At 38.8% G+C, this 16,617-nt stretch overlaps 1 protein-coding gene across 2 annotated transcripts in view; it reads right to left on the bottom strand.

Moving 5' to 3' along the window:
* The window catches only part of LOC117167561 (1-phosphatidylinositol 4,5-bisphosphate phosphodiesterase gamma-1), a 400,270-nt gene that overhangs the window by 46,697 nt on the left and 336,956 nt on the right, over nucleotides 1-16,617 (bottom strand). The gene's annotated exons all lie outside the window — the stretch shown is intronic.

The following is a 16,617-nucleotide window of genomic DNA, read 5'->3' as shown; positions in this document are numbered from 1 at the left end:
ATCAAATTTTACATCCATATATATCTTTTGAAAATTAAAATTCGAAAATTTTTTCTAAAGCCTCCAGGGGACTTCGTTTTCGCACGCAAAAATTTTATGTGCTCTTATTGCATCCGGACCCACAATTGATTCAGCACTTGTGAGAAACAGAGGTTAGGGGCGACTGAATATTTTTGTAGTACCGTCACTAAAAATTACTTATTTAATTCACAGTTAAGAAATATTTTAATTATAAGAATTAAGACAGTTCTAATGATAATCTTTTTTTTTTATTATACCATTAAGCCGTTTCTCTTTCGGGGTAGGCGTGACACACTCGGTGGGGAAGGGAGCAATTTGAGGAAGGGATATACAATTTTTAGATTGATGCAGAATTCTCCAGGTTGCTGATCAATCTCTCTAGCAATCACTCCAAGTGAAGATCCTCGCAGAGTCGTTATATAAGGTTCCTCACGCAGGTCCATTATTGTCCAAGGTCTTTTGTTATTTCAAGCGTCATTCACTCTACTGACATTCTTTTTATTAACTATTTGCCGTCATACTTTTCTGTCCCGGCATACTTCTCTATCTTCTTTCAAGTCCATGCTTCCATGCTTCATATTTCTTTTCTAACTAGGGTTTCATTCACACATTCTAACCATTCTTTCCGCGGTCTGCCACTGGGCACGCTGCCATTTACTTTAACTTCATATACTTGTTTAGTTAGTCGTTCATTTGGCATTCTCTCAACATGCCCGAACCATCTTAACTGATTTCTTTCTCAGGTGTCTATTATCGTCTTTTCTGCATCACATTCATTGAAAATTATCTCGTTACTCAGTTTGACCATCAGAGTTTTGCCGCATATTATGCGCAAGAATCTCATGTCAATTTTGTTAATTTAACTCTTATCTTTTTCTTGATATAAGTCCATGTCTCGCTACCGTATAGTACAGTCGGTAAAAGTACAGAATTATGTATTGCCATTTTAGGCTTATTTGATATCTTTTTACTTCTGATAAGCGGCCCTGCTCTACCAATAACCTTAATATCTTCGATTATGCGTCTATTTAACTCCTCATCTCTCTTCCCGTCCCTAGTAAATTAGCAACCTAGGCATACAACCTTATTAACTTGTTCAATGTTCTCATCATTTAATATAATATTGCATAGTGTTTTCCCACTTTTTCCTTCGAACACCATAGTTTTTGTTTTATTCGCGTTAATTTTGAGGCCCATGCTCTTCGTGGTTGCATTTAGTTTTTTCAACATTCTTTGCAAGACTTAGATTGACTCTGCCATAACAACCTTATCATCTGCGAACGCTAACCCACGTACCCTTACTATTTCGAGATCAAAACCTTCTTCGTCAAAAAGAGCCATTCTTAAACACTTGTCCGTGCATAATATGAATAACCATGAAGACATAACGCATCCTTGTCTAACACCTTGACTAATATCGAAAGAGTCACTCAATTTACCATTTACCCTTACACTCGCTTTGCTACCCGTATATATTGTTTATATAGCTTGCAGGGGCCATCCATGGACTCCATACTCTTTCAGGACTTCCTAAAGTTTACTTCTATCTACCTTGTCAAAAGCTCTTTCTAGTTCAACAAGTGCACAGAAAACTTTTTTTCCTACTCTCAAACTTTTTTCTGTTATTTGCCTTAAGCTAAATATTTGATCCGTACATTACCTTCCTGGCATAAACCCACTTTGGACTTCCCAAATCTTTTCTTATGTTATTTCCATAACCCTACGAATAAGTATTTTTAAGTATATTTTACTTACGGTACTTGATAAGCTAATTCCTCTGTAATTATTTCAGTCGCTTTTATCTCCCTTTCTTTTGTATATTGGTACGATAATCGATTTTTACCAATCGTCTGGGACGTCTCCCATGTCGAAACATAAATTTATTAATTAGCATAGTCTATGTAGTATGTACTCGCCAACGTGTATAAGTATTTAAGCGTGAATACTGTCTACCCCGGCAGCCTGGCTGTTTTTCATTTTCTTAATTATATCCCTAACCTCAGCGACACAGACTTTCTCAATCCAGTTTTCTAACAAATTGTGTTCTACATCGCAGTTGTGGCGCCCCATAACTTCATCTCCGAATTGTGCCCTAAAATAGTCTCCGAAAGCGTCTAGTATCCCGTCTGCATCATATAGCATTTTCCCATTACTATTTCTCATATTGACAAATTCTGTCCTTTTTTCCCTTCATTTATTTATAAAGCGGTTTCTTGCTTCCTTCAAAGTCGTTTTGTATTTTATTCTCTTCTTCTGCTCTAAATTTATGTTTACTTTCCTTAATTAATCGTTTGAGCATTCTCTTTTTGCGTGTGTAATCATTCATACGTCTATTTCTTTCCTCATCGCTAAGACCTGCAATGTTCAAAGTTCTCATGTACGCTTCTTTCTTTGCATTTTGGGCAGCCTGAATTCCATCACTTCACCACGCAACATCAGACATTCTTCCTACATCCGCGGTACGATACACTTCGATCGCACACCTAACAATGATATCCCGGAACTTAGTCCATACGCCCTCTATATCTATGTTATTTATTAGCGCTTCCCAGGTTGCCTTATCTCTGCTTTCAATTATCTTATTTTGAAAATCTATTCGAACAACCGGTTTCTATAGGTCCTCAATTTTTATTCGCGTTTGTTTTGTTTTCTTTGTTCTCTTTTTTCTCCATCCCCGGTCTGAGCTAATTTTTGAGATCAGAAGGTAATGATCAGTCTTGCATTCAGAACCCCTCATGACTCCTGTATCTTTGACTAACTCTCTCAGTCTTTCATCCGCAACAACAAAGTCAATTATACTGTGGCAATTTCCTTTAAGCCAGGTGTACAAGTGGATTATTTTATGCCTGAACCAAGTATTTGTAATAAACAGACCCCTTTCTATGCATAGACCAAATCATTTTTCTCCGTTATATCTTGTTTTTGGATCCCGAAATTACCTAGTATTCTTTCTGTATCCTGATTTGGGATGCCCACACATCCGTTTATGTCTCCCAGCAGAATTATTCTTTCCCCACGTTCGTAAATATTTATTGTGTCAACTTAAGTGTTCCAGAAGGCATCTATTACTTCTCTGGCATCACTGTCAACTAACGTAGCCTGCTATGATAAATAATCTTCTGATTCATACTTTCATTCAAGCCCACAGAAGTCTGGAAGATATTAAATCATGATTTCCGAGATAAAAAAATATGCACGAAAAACTGCTGTTTTCGTCGATTTTACCTCTATTTTTGCATTTTTCGATCAAATATGAGCCAACTGGGTTATTTTGACCCCGGATTCGGATTCAGCGATCCCAAAAACATTAAGATATGTTGATGTAAGCCACCGGGCATGAAAAATTTTTTTGTTGCGAAAGTATACAAGAAAAATCGCTGTATTCGCCGATTTTACGTATATTTTTGCGATTTTCAAAAAAGTATGAGCTAAATTAGTTATTTCGGCCTCAGATTCGAATTCAGAGACCCAAAAGCCAGATAAATATATTGGTTAAGTCCACCGGGCGAGAAAATATATTTTTTTTTGCAAAAATATACCTGAAAAATCGTTGTTTTTGTCCATTTTACGTCTATTTTTTCGTTTTTCAGAAAAATACGAGCCAACTAGGTTATTTGGACACCGGATTCGAATTCAGCGACTCCAAAAACATATAGATATGCTAGTGTAGTCTGTCGGACAGACCACTTTTTTTTTATGCAATCAACCGGAGATGCTTTGAAACGAAAACAAGGATTACAGTGTCGAGTAATTTTTCGGACCTGATTTTTTCCACCAAGAACCCAAAAACGATAACGGAGAGAATATAACATAGACTGAATACCTGCGTGATGGTTTTTCTCGTGTGTTTCCCGTATTATTAAATCTGTTACGTGATGATAAGAAGATAACAGAATTGGATGTTTTTGGATAAATCAATATCAGCATTTTTTAATCTACCACCAACAGGCAGTCATCCATCTTTATCATTTAGAGGACTCAAAGTAGCAATTGTTGTTCTCTTTACCTCTCCCGTTTCCTTTATATTATTAATTTCATTCAAAAATTGAGCATTTTTATCAATTTAAAAATTCTTTTTTTTTACTCTTCTACTTCTTCTATGGTTAAAGCAGATGTTCAATAAATTTATCTTGGATCGCAGGACCTGTCATTAAGATATCGTTGAAGGAAATGCCAGTATCCGATTCTGCTAAAACATCGAAAACAACGCATAATTCAGTTGTTGCGCTTGTATCTTTAAATACCGCGTGATGTGGCATATAATAGCCATCTTCCCACTCGGTCTCTACAGGTGTCATATGACCTGATGCTATCCAGCTGCTCGTGACGCGGCTGTATTCTTTCTTAAGGGATTTGTTAGCATTCAATTTCCTTTGAAGCGCATAGAAACGTCCAAGCGCGATTGTTCGTGTTTTGCCGAAAACTCTTTCACTGTACGAAAGGGTAAGCGTACAATATACCTTCGGGTTGCGCCACGTGTTGTATGTTATACATAATGACTTTCATAATCTCTGAGTCCTCTGAAACCCCAGAATGTTTTGCCCTGTTCTCTTCTAAAAGCCTAAATTTTTCTATTTTCTTTGTTAATTCGGTCAATTTGCAACTAGCAATCTTCTATTTGTTATGAAAGATACGCCACCTACTGCTACCCAACAAAGATGAGTTTTTTTTCAAATATAAATCGCATCCGTTTCGAGATAAATTAATTTGACCGATCGAAAAAAGAGAAAGTGTTGCACCTGAGCCGATAAGCATATCGACAGATCGCGGTATATGAAATTGAGGATCTGCTAATTTTAAATTAGCTGGTATTCTGATAGAAGAACGCGAAAAATGTTCGTTAGGCACCGTGTCAGCTATTTTTGGAACAGTAAGAAAACTGAAGTTTTTACTGAACTCGCTATGAATCGAGTAAAATAAAACTTGTACTGAACCGTTTGATCTAGTGCCTATACCATTAATAGAGCCTATAATAATCATACACGGTCGCACCGGCAATTTCAGTCTTTCAGCAAACTCTTCGGCTATAAAGTGCACCGTCGCGTACGTGTTTGACAAAGCACGACCGCGTATAATATCGCCGTTCGCTTCCTCAACGCGCACAGATGCGCTCATCATAAGTTGAGATTGCGGTGGGTGCGACAAAGAGATAAACGTGAGCTTGTTTAGTCAAGAGTCCGCTTTCAGCAGCGGTGTATTGTCCTCTTTGTTTTCGACCGATTTTACATTATTCCCTTTTGAAAAAGTGAAGTTCGATTTAAAATTATGCAACAATCTGTTATGAAATTTGTTGCATTCTTTGAAGAACGGATAATTCCTAGTTTGAGTTTTTTTTCCCATTTGTCACGCACATCCTGAGACAACGCCCGTTAATTATGCGTGTTAATAAATCATCATCCGGTGTTATTTTGAACGATTTTAACATACTAAGATGTTGCCTCATGCTTCAATTAAGTTTAGACAAACCCTGTGACGTCGCCTTTTCTTGCGCGGGAATACCTATTATCGCATCGAGATGTGTGGATATTAAAATGCGTTTTTTCTCGTACGTATCTACCAATACTTCCTACGCGTTTTATAATTTTCAGCACTCACAAAATAAATATCAATTTTAGCCTTGGCATCATCTTGCTATGAATCTCTTGACGAAAGACATTTCTGTAAATTTCCAATATCGTAGCGAGAATGTATCATAGCTACAAACGCGTTACGATAAAAAATCCAATTTTCAGAATTCCCATTGAACAAAGGTAATTTAGACGGAGGACACTTTGGTTTTGGATTTGATGGAGCGTTTTGATTATTGTTATTATTGCTACTTTGAGAGGTTGATGGTCGTTCTAAAGTCTGAATTTTAGTAGCCAATTCATAATGTTTATTTTGAATTTCATCCATGTCAGCTAATTTTTCGTTCTCCGGATCGATAACCGCGAGTTCGTCATGTAATTCGTCGTAAGCGTCAAATAAAGATGCTATCTTTTTAAACGCAAAATCAAGTTTGATGGATCGACTTGATTCTGCGTACTCATGTTCGATAAATTTGCCAATTGCGTCTTCAACGTAGCACGCTTTTGTGCTATAACCTTAAAGCGGTCCATTGCAGCTGATTCGAATTATAGAAAAAACAACGATTCCTATGTATTACGTTATAATGGTTGCCGTCTCTTCGACTACGAGATTATATCACGTCAAGTGTTTATAGTTTCCTACGCTTGATCCTATTTCGAACAAAAACCAAACACTTGTGTTTATTACAACTTAAAAGCTGACCTTATTTTTGCGACTGAGGTATATGACGAACTAACAAAGGACAGTATCTTGATTGAAACGATTAAAGTACTTGAGACAAGAATACTCCTAAAATTATTCTAGAACGTTCTGTAAAAAATGAAATATGGGTAAATATCCACAGTAAAAATATAAACGATTTAATTAATCTCACCACTTTTCAACGATCTCACTTAGGAAAATTGTTAACTTATTAATCAAAAGTTACCAAGCCTATCAGTTAGAAAACCATTAATACAAAAAAATTGAAGCAATAAAAATATGTATAATATGAGCATTCAAACTCATCTCCCATTTTTTATTATAAAAATTAAACAAAGTACTTATATTTCAATTGGACTGCGAATCCTCCGTGAAATGTGACACAGCAAGACGACTGGAACCTCTAGAGACGATTATATTTCAATTGAACTGCAAATCCTCCGTGACATGCGGCACAGCAAAAGAACTAGAGCATCTGGCGACGCTTTGATCGTTTAAGTTTTTTAATGCTCAAACAAATTCGAATAGGTAATAATAATCATGTACGATTACACAGCCACACAAAAAAAAAGTGTGCGGATCTGGTAACAAGACACACGTATTCCTTTGGATTTTGGGGCGCTGAATTCAAATTCGGTATCAAAAATCACCCATTACGTCATGGTTGAGCCATAACCTCAAAAAATGACGATAAATCATGCACTGAGGCAAATAAAATTCAAAATAATGCCAGTGATGCAAATTTTCACTTCAGAAACATGTCGACGACTGTGAAGGATCAACCCTTGTCTGATATCAACTTATTTAACATAGCTTTACCCAACAAAACCTGACCTCACATAACCTGAATTAACAGAAATTTATTGAACTACATGTAAAGCTCTGGAAGCATATTTTCCCAGTAGCAAATGTGTGCAATATCGAATGGGTCAACTCGAGCCTAACCTAGAAATAAATCTAACCTAGCCTAACCTAACCTCACGAAACACAATTAAACTGATTGAGTTGTCCCGTTGTGTTTGCGGTACCGCTTGAATCAGCTTGGGCCTAACTGTAAAGAGGCCACCCTATCCTAACCTTAAAAACCTGACCTAACCTAACCTAACTTCACGTAACACAATTAAACTCATTGCGTTGTCTCGTTGTGGTTGCAGTACCGTTTCATTCAGCTTCGGCTTAACCTACATAGAGGTTTAACCTATCCTAACCTAACGAAACCTGACCTAACCTAACCTAGCGGAATGAAATTCAACCACACGTGTAGCTATGTAAGCGTACGGTTCTCAGTCTTGAATGTGTGCTATATTTAATAGGTTAACTCGATCTTAACCTACAAATGAATCTAACTTAACAGAACCTAACGAAATTTTGCTTAACGCAACACAACTTAACTTAAGTGATCCCGTTGTAACACAATAAAATTCATTTCATTGTACTACAGGTGGTTAAAAATTTAGACGCACATTACTCGTTTCAAGAAACTTAGAACTACAAGTAGAATTGACCCCATTTCAATTAACCTGGCAATGTTTGTATCAATTAAAATGTAGAACTATAACTTAAACATGCAAATGAATGAGAGTTTTATTCAAAAATTTTTTCTCTCTGCTTTTCTTAAACTTAAGGAATATATTTATACTATCTTTCGTGTTTACATTTTATCTTGCTTTTTATCACAATTAAATTGATTTATAGACCTACTTCAGTCTGTTTTCTGCCTGCTATAACGTGTCCTTTTTTATTCGAAGGAACGATGCAAAAGGTTGCGCTTACGTTTAAGACCTACATTCGTTTCTCTTTTCAACATCCAGCAAGAATGAGCCATCACGACCTCGTCTCATCTACCCTGATATCGTTGTTCCATCACTTTTATGTCTTGATGAAAACGTTCCCCTTGTTCTTCGCTGAAATCACCAACATTTTCTGGGAACTTATCCGGATGGGAATCTAGAAAGTGAAGTTTTAAATTCATCAAGCAGCCTAACTTTTTGTAGTTTCTTATCATTTTCCCAACAATATTTTCGTAGTCTGGACTTTTTTTGTTACCGAGGAAATTTGCGTTTACTGCTTTAAAACCTTCCCAACCATCCATTTCAATTTTTGTCATATAACTCACGAAATTAGTATCTCTTGTCAATATTCGAATCTGTGGTCCATCAAAGACTCCTTCTTTCAATTTAGCGTCTGAAACATTAGGGAATTTAAGGGATATATACTTATAGCATTGTCCATCTTTGTCTAATGCCTTGACAAATCGCTTCATGAGTCCAAGCTTTATGTGGAGGGGTGGTAGTAAAAATTTTTCTGAATCAACGAGGATTTGGTTGATGATATTATGAGAACCAGGTTTGAATGAATCTCAAGGCCAATGTTTTTTGCTGTAATTATTGGCTCGATCTCTGCTATTCCACAGGCATATAAAGAATGGCTCTCTCGTGAAACCCGATTGTTGGCCTAATATCATTGTTATGATTTTGAGATCACGACATATTTGCCATTTGTGATTCGTGTAATTAACTTTTCCAAGAAGCATTTTAACATTGTTATATTCTTCTTTGATGACCGTTGAGTGAGCTATAGGGATAGAAGCGTAAGTATTCGTGTTCTGCAGTAAAACAGCCTTAATGCTGCGTTTTGAGGAATCAATGAAAAATCGCCATTCTTCGTCTCTGTACACATTTTTCTTCAAGTGAGTAATTAGTCCGTTAACGTCAGTGCAGTACACTGAAGTCGTCTCTTCGTCTTTAACGAAAAACTTTCTGAATTCTTTGTCCCTGTCGCGATAGAATGAAACTTTTGTCTTTGGCTCTAGAAGATTTCTTCTTTTTAGAAATGAAGCGGCAAATTCAGCGCCGTCTCTCGGTAATCCAAGATCTCTAATATAATCATTCATTTATAGTTGCGACACTAATATTGGAACCTTCAATTTCATTTTATGCACGCCATATTCCTCATCTTTTTCGTCATTTTCATCGGAATCATCAGAACTATTTTCTGTTCGATCACTGGTTTCCCTACCGTCTCCATGCCGTTGACTTTCGACTTCCATTCTATCATCTTCTAAAGCACTTAAATCAGTCTGGCGTGCATTTTTATTGATTTTAATTGCTCTTGTGACTGTGCACACATTAATGTACGAAATGTCATTTTTATTTTTGGCGCTGAACCGTTTGACGCAATTTATGCAAAAGTAGCAGTCCTTCGCAATAACGGGTTTTTCCCATGTGGTTGGTGTAGAGTACTTGCGGTACTTTACGTTGTTTGAATTTTTTAGACGATACAACATAAGTCTGCAGGAATTGCAAATGACATGAGGAACCCATTTTGTTTCTTGGTGCAGCAATTTACGATCAAAACACTTTTCGTAAAGACTTTTCACTTCCTCATCGATTGATTTTCGCAAACTGCTCACTTCATATTTACTGCAAATGTAACAGAATTAATCTGAGCTATTCTTGCAGGCATGCGATTGAGAAATGCTCGCGGTTTTTTCCTCGTAGCTTGAGACTCTATACCAAACCAAGTGATCCATTGGTGAAGAGCCACGGTTGCAAGATGACGACGTCGGAGAGCCCGCTTTCCCACCCTGACCAGACGCCAATACTGGGGTTTTTCCCTGCATCGTAATACACTTTTTACCTGTGTCTCCCATGACGGCATGAACGCCGCTTACCCAGGGACTCAGCCATTGTGGATCCGTTGCCCACCGTCACCACGTGGAGGTGCCCTGATTACCTACAAGGCGAATAATGCTAACAACAAGCGGTTACGAAACTCCAGACATTTACTGCTATTAATGTCGAAACATGAAAGTACGCAAGAAAAGGGTTGCCAGCGTAATCGGTTAGGTTGGGTCAGGTTTTGTTAGGTTAGAATAGGTTAAACCTCTATGTAGGTTAAGCCGAAGCTGAATGAAACGGTACTGCAAACACAACGGTACAACACAATCAGTTTAATTGTGTTTCGTGAGATTAGGTTAGGTTAGGTTAGGCTAGGTTAGATTTATTTCTAGGTTAGGCTCGAGTTGACCCATTCGATGTAGCACACATTTGCTACTGGGAAAATATGCTTCCAGAGCTTTACGTGTAATTCAATAAATTTCTGTTAATTCAGGTTAGGTGAGGTTAGGTTCTGTTGGGTAAAGTTATGTTAAATAAGTTGATATCAGGCAAGGGATGATCCTTCACAGTTGTCGACATGTGTTTTAAATGCAAATTTGCATCACTGTCATTATTTTGAAATTTATTTGCCTCAGTGCATGATTTATCGTCATTTTTTGAGGATATGGCTCAACCATGACGTAATGGGTGATTTTTGATAGCGAATTTGAATTCAGCGCCCCAAAATCCATAGGAATACGTGTGTCTTGTTACCAGATCCGTACACTTTTTTTGTATGGCTGTGTAATCGTACATGAATCAAATACATGTAATTGATAATGCAAATCAATTGACATTAACAAAATTAAGGTCCAATCGCGAAAATAATCCAAACCGATCGTATTTACCACACTTGTAGGAACAAGTTACAAGAGGGTAGCCCTAGATAAGTCGGTGGATTGGACAATACTAAAGACTAAGTGTGAGCTTGACGCCACGCTAATGAGGGAAACCGTTCTCTCTCTCTTTTCTTCAAATGGTGACAGCTTGAGATGACGGAAAAAACCTATCATCTCCGAAACTAGTCGTTCGGCACAGCGTTAGCCGTTGAATCGTTGCGTTGCATACTATTACAGGATTTAATATGCAAACGAAATAAGCAGAGTAAAAAGAGAATGTTAAAAAATACGCCAATACAGACATAAGCTTCGGTTTTACCGAACAAGCGTTATGTGTCCTTTTTAGGTTTTGAATCTCTTTTTTATCGTAAAATTATAATAAATTGATCTGAATTGCTTATCTTGAAGTACGTTTCCGGATTTCCTAGTATCTGCATAACGAAACACAATTTTAAGGAAGGACAGATACAAAGAACACAGCGAGCCAAATATGTTGAGAGCTGGATTACAACTACGTCACATTTCCTGATCCTCAATAATGCCACAAAGGAGAATTTAAGAAAATCATCTTCTTTAAAGCCCCTTCAAATCCATTGAAGTATTAGGGGTGAGCAAAATGCATCGAATCTTATATATCTGGAGTTCTCACTCCTGAAAGTCTGGATTAAGAAAGAACAAGAAAAAAACTTCCATGAACAGCTCCTCAATAAGATGATGCACGGCATCTTCCACAGAAACGTGGAGGATCAGTCTATGTCGTGTGTCATTTTGGCATGTCAAGACAGTGTCATTTCCACCTTAAAATACCGTCGCCATATCTCGAGCCAAGACATTCCCGATGATAGCTCCAGGGCGTCTTATGCACACCCCGAGAATTTAGCCTACATACTATCTAGTTATCCAACTCATGCGGGAACAACGTATATCCAAAGGCACAATGTGGCACTAAGAGTGCTTTATTACCAACTTTGCCACTCTTGCTGCATTAACCTTCATATCGCTCCTCTAAATGCTCCTAGAGAAATCGAGTAAATTGTAGAAAAAGAGAAGGGCCGCATATACCGCATATTCGGCACCAGTTGACAAAAACATCATAGCCAAGGAGAATGAAAATAAAGAGAGGTATAGAGACCTTATAAGGAAGTTGCGACGTTTGTACCCGGAATATTCAGTTAAATTAATCGTCCCTATCATCGGCGCTTTTGGAGGTGGCAAGCTTTCACCGGTTAGTAGCCTGAAAAGCATCCCTGCGTGTGAACAATATGCTAAAACACTTGCGGAAAAAATGCAGAAGGCGGTCGTCCTTGGGTCGCTCCGTGTCCTCAGGGTGCACAAGACTTTTGCCGGATCGTTTTATTGATTCCGTTATAGACTGTAACCACCTATCTCACGGTGGTGAGACGTGGTTGTGGCTGAAATTTTACCGCGATTTAATGAAAGCAACAATTAACTCACACAACATTGACTGATCCTCCACATTTCTGTGGAAGATGCCGTCACTCCTCTTATCGAGGAGATGTTCACGGAAGTTTTTCTGCTGTGCTTTTTTAATTCGGGCTTTCAGGAGTGAGTACTCGAGATAAATAAGATTTGATGCACTTTGCTCACCGCTAATACTGAAGTTAAGCCCGCGTGTTTCAGCAGCCAATTCCGCTGCTTTGTACAGAAACGCTTCTTTACCCACTTCTTCGTGCTTCCTAACCATTTTAAGAAGAGGGTCTCTTCCATTTGCGACTTCATGTGCTGTACACAGAACAATCCTGTTGTGAAGACATTCAAGATTCAATATTCCGCGACCACTTTGACGGCGTGAGATGCAGAGTCGCGGAACAGAAGATTGAGATGCATGCTTTTGTTCATGTGCATAACTTTTCGTGTCCCAATATCAAGGAATCTAAGCTTGTTCTTCGTCCGTGGTACCAATCCAAATGAATAGAGTACTACCGGGACAGCAAGCATGTTCCTTGCAGATACTTTGCTTCTCGCCGACAGTTCGGAAGACCATATTTGCCAGATGAGATGTTTGTATCTGCTTCGGAGAGTATCCTTTATAGATGTAACATCCTGAATGCGGCTCTTTAGCACGCCCAGGTATATATAAGTCTCTCCAGCGCAAAGGTGTCGTATAGTGCTTCTATCAACGAGCTCAGGATCTTCAGGGACGCCATTAAGTTTTCCTCGCTTCAAATAAACCTTGGCGCATTTGTCTAGCCCAAATTTCATTCCAATTTCCTTAGTATATCGTTCGACAATCCCCAGAGCTAGATGCAGTTGCTCTCTGTTTTTAGCATAGGTCTTAAGATCGTCCATGTAAAATACATGGGTGACCTTGTACTTTCGATCTGCAGGTTTGCCGCACAAGTACCCGTCGGAATGGCGAAGTGCTAGAGATAGTGGCAATAATGTAAGGCAAAAGAGGAGTGGACTCATGGTGTCGTCCTGAAAGACACCTGTCTGAAAGGTGACCTTGTTAGTTGTCACATGATTTTTACCAGATGAGATGGTAAATCTCGTTTTCCAAAGCGGCATCAATCTCTCTATGCACCTAACTATTTGCGGATGAACCTTTAAGATTTCCAACAGACAGAAGATAAGTCTACGGGAGGTCGAATCGAAAGCTTTCTGATAATCAATCCACGCCATCGATAGGTCACGCTGGGAGAATGCTGCATCTTTGCAGACACATCTATCGATGAGCAGGTTCTCCCGACATTCCGCTACGCCTTTCTTTGAGCCTCGTTGTTCATAATTCCTTGCCACACAGGTTCAATTGACCGAACAATCCTATCATTTAGGATAGCTGTGAATATCTTATAAAGTGTGTTCAGACAAGTGATTGGCCTGTAATTCTTCCGGTAAGCTAAGTTGCCTATTTTCGGCAGAAGTATTGTGCGCCCTTCCACCTACCACTCCGGAATCGGCTCTTCCGACTTCAAATATGAGGTGAAAATACGGGCCAAATGCTGATGGGTTGAAGAAAACTTTTACCACCAGAAGGTTTTGATACAATCTGGTCCCGGTGTGGAATAGTTCTTCATCTCTCTTAATACTTTTTTCACCTCCTCGGTAGTGATGGGTGGACATTCTTTATCAGGTGTTATGAGGGAAACACATAACTCCTTGAAGCTATTTATATTTTCGGAGTCTTCGTCAAGTATATGCTGCACTTCGTAGACTTCTCTCCAAAATACTTCGACTTCTTCTGGTTTGGGCGGGTGGTCGACAGTAACTGGAGGGTCTTGGAAGAGTCGAGATGAGTCAGAGAGAAACTGTTGATTTTCTCTGACCCACCTCTTGCTCCGCTCTAGACTTCTCTTAGCGTCAGATAGTATCCGTATTCTCTGAACAATATGCTGTCTGATGGTCAGCAGCTTTGACTTGTTACGTGTGTGATAACGGGTCCGGAGTTCGCGCGCGAGCTTTCGAACCTTAGCGCTACAATTCCTGCCAGATGTGATGTGGTCAATCACACACTGATTGCGGGACGCGTACTGTCTTCCCCAGCCTATCTTTATGGAAAGTTGTTACATTCGTCTTTTGTTCTTATGATTAACGGTTGGTTTTGTTTTACGGTTCGCATCGCCCAAAGCTCTCGCTGCATTATACACACAATAATTGGTATCCCAGAGGTGGGATTCTCCGGAAAAATGTCCATGAAGCTCGTCATCCATTTCAACCAGATCTTTAGGCTCTAGAGAAACCTTGGTGTTGATGTTTCTCCGGGTCATAAAGCATCGCTCTTTCTCTATTGGATGCCTGCCCGTGGCTGGTCTTAGTGTCGCCTCTCTTTCTCTGTTGCCGGCTTGTTCTAGCTGGGGTAGAGTAGGCGTTCCACTTACATACCCCCTTTTTCGGAGTAGTTCAGCATGGTTTCGCAGACGTTGCTGCGAAAAGTGCGATAACTCCGGGTGTTTGTTGCACCACAGCTCATGCAGCCGCGCCATGTAACCTCGTTAAGGGGCAACACTCACATCGTAGCACTCTAGGAAGTCGTGATTTAGTCGCTCCGTCCACCTAAAGGTCCCGAGATTCCACCGATTTCTCGCATTGAATCCATTTTGATTGGCTCCCCCAGTACTAGTGTGGTCGGCATTGTTGGCCGACCCATTGCGCGTTCTGTTGTTTTGAACCACACTTACTACAACTATGTTTAATGTTGTAATTTTTGTTCCCACGAGAAGCCAGGGAAAGGGGTTCGTCCAACCTTGTAGAACCCCGCATGCAAGGATAAGGCTGCGTACTCTGAGAGGTCGCCCGATATCTCAAAGTCATCGTTCTAGACACCTCACCGAGGTGCCATTCAGCTTTCGGCACGGTTTGGCACCTCTGCTTGGGGGTTAACTCCTTCGGGACCACCTGTGGACAATTGTCCGCGATTGCCTATTCATTTTTGTAACCATATTCAGCAGAAACCCTTGGTACATGGACCCTCTATCCGCAACCCGAGGACTCGTTCGGTGGCTTTTTCATAGGCCCTCCGGTTTTATTCTAGAGGAATCAATTGCCCAAACAATCCGATCATTTGGGATTGCTGTGTATATCTTATACAGTCTGTTCAGACAAGTGATTAGCCTGTAATTAGCCTGATTAGGCCTTATTTGTAAGTTTTAGGTTTAAAATTTCTTTTTCATCGTAAAATAATAATAAATTAATATGCATTACTTAATTTTAAGTACGTTTCCGGATTCCCTATTATCTGCATAACGAAACACAATTTTGAGAAAGGAGAGTTATTCATAGTTTTAGAATTTTTTAAGAATTTGCCGCTAAACTTTACCATATGCTTTCACGTAAATTATAATTTAGAAAAGACACTACTTTGTCAAAATTTATCCAAAATACTTTACCGTTCATTTGTTATGAAAATTATAACTTAGGAAACAAACGAATTCTTTTGGAACTTACTTTATCAGCTTCTCACTTAAAATACAACAAAAATTGTAAGTTTCATATACTTTCTATAAAAATTATAATTTAAAAAAATTTATTCGTCAGAAAACTACTTTGTGTCTTCTTATTTTAAGTACGACAAAACATGGTAATTATATGAAATAGTTTAGAAGAAAGTATCTCTTAACAATTGGTATAATGGCACAAGCCTCTCAGAACCTGACAAACAGGCCTCTTTTTCGGAACTTTCACAATACTTTTCCATATACTTTTGCTCTATATTCTTAATTTCAAAAGAAGATAATTCTCTAGAATCCTACTCCATCATCTTCTAAATTGAAATATACGACAAATTTGTAATTACATTAAATATGAACATGCATTTTTTTAACTTTCAGAGTGATTTTTACATGTATTTTTAATGAAAGTTATAATTTTAAAAACAAAATAATTCTCTGTGATTTTAGTTCATAAACCTCTGAAAAAATATACCAAAACTTAGAAACGTTGACTTCCGTTTCCGGCATGAAAGTGTAAAGTAGTGGGAATTGTGGATGCTGAGTTTTTCTGATATTGTGGTGAAATTTGAGGTGAGTGGATTGTGGAAGTGTGTGGAAGGGTGTGGAGGTGAGAGATCTAATTGAGGGATTGTGAGATTGTAAAGGGGAGGTAGATATTTTGGAGGATTGAGACAGATTTGTGTGGAACTTTGTTTGGAGATTTGTGACAGGGTGGGAAGACTGTGTTGGCGGATTGGAAGTAGCAGGGTTGGGTAACGACAAAGAAAGGTGTGACAGGTAACAGACAGCGGCGATAGAGGCAGGGAAGATAGAAGGCGGAAAAGCAGAGTTTGGTAGGGAAAAGCGATAACAGGGAGGGTGCCGACGGTAGCGGAGTTGAAAATGAAATGTTGATGAAAGAAGAAAGGCTAAAGGAAA

The sequence above is a fragment of the Belonocnema kinseyi genome, chromosome 2 (assembly GCF_010883055.1).
Source record: "Belonocnema kinseyi isolate 2016_QV_RU_SX_M_011 chromosome 2, B_treatae_v1, whole genome shotgun sequence".
NCBI lineage: Eukaryota > Metazoa > Arthropoda > Insecta > Hymenoptera > Cynipidae > Belonocnema > Belonocnema kinseyi.
This window is presented reverse-complemented; position numbering and strand designations above follow the sequence as displayed.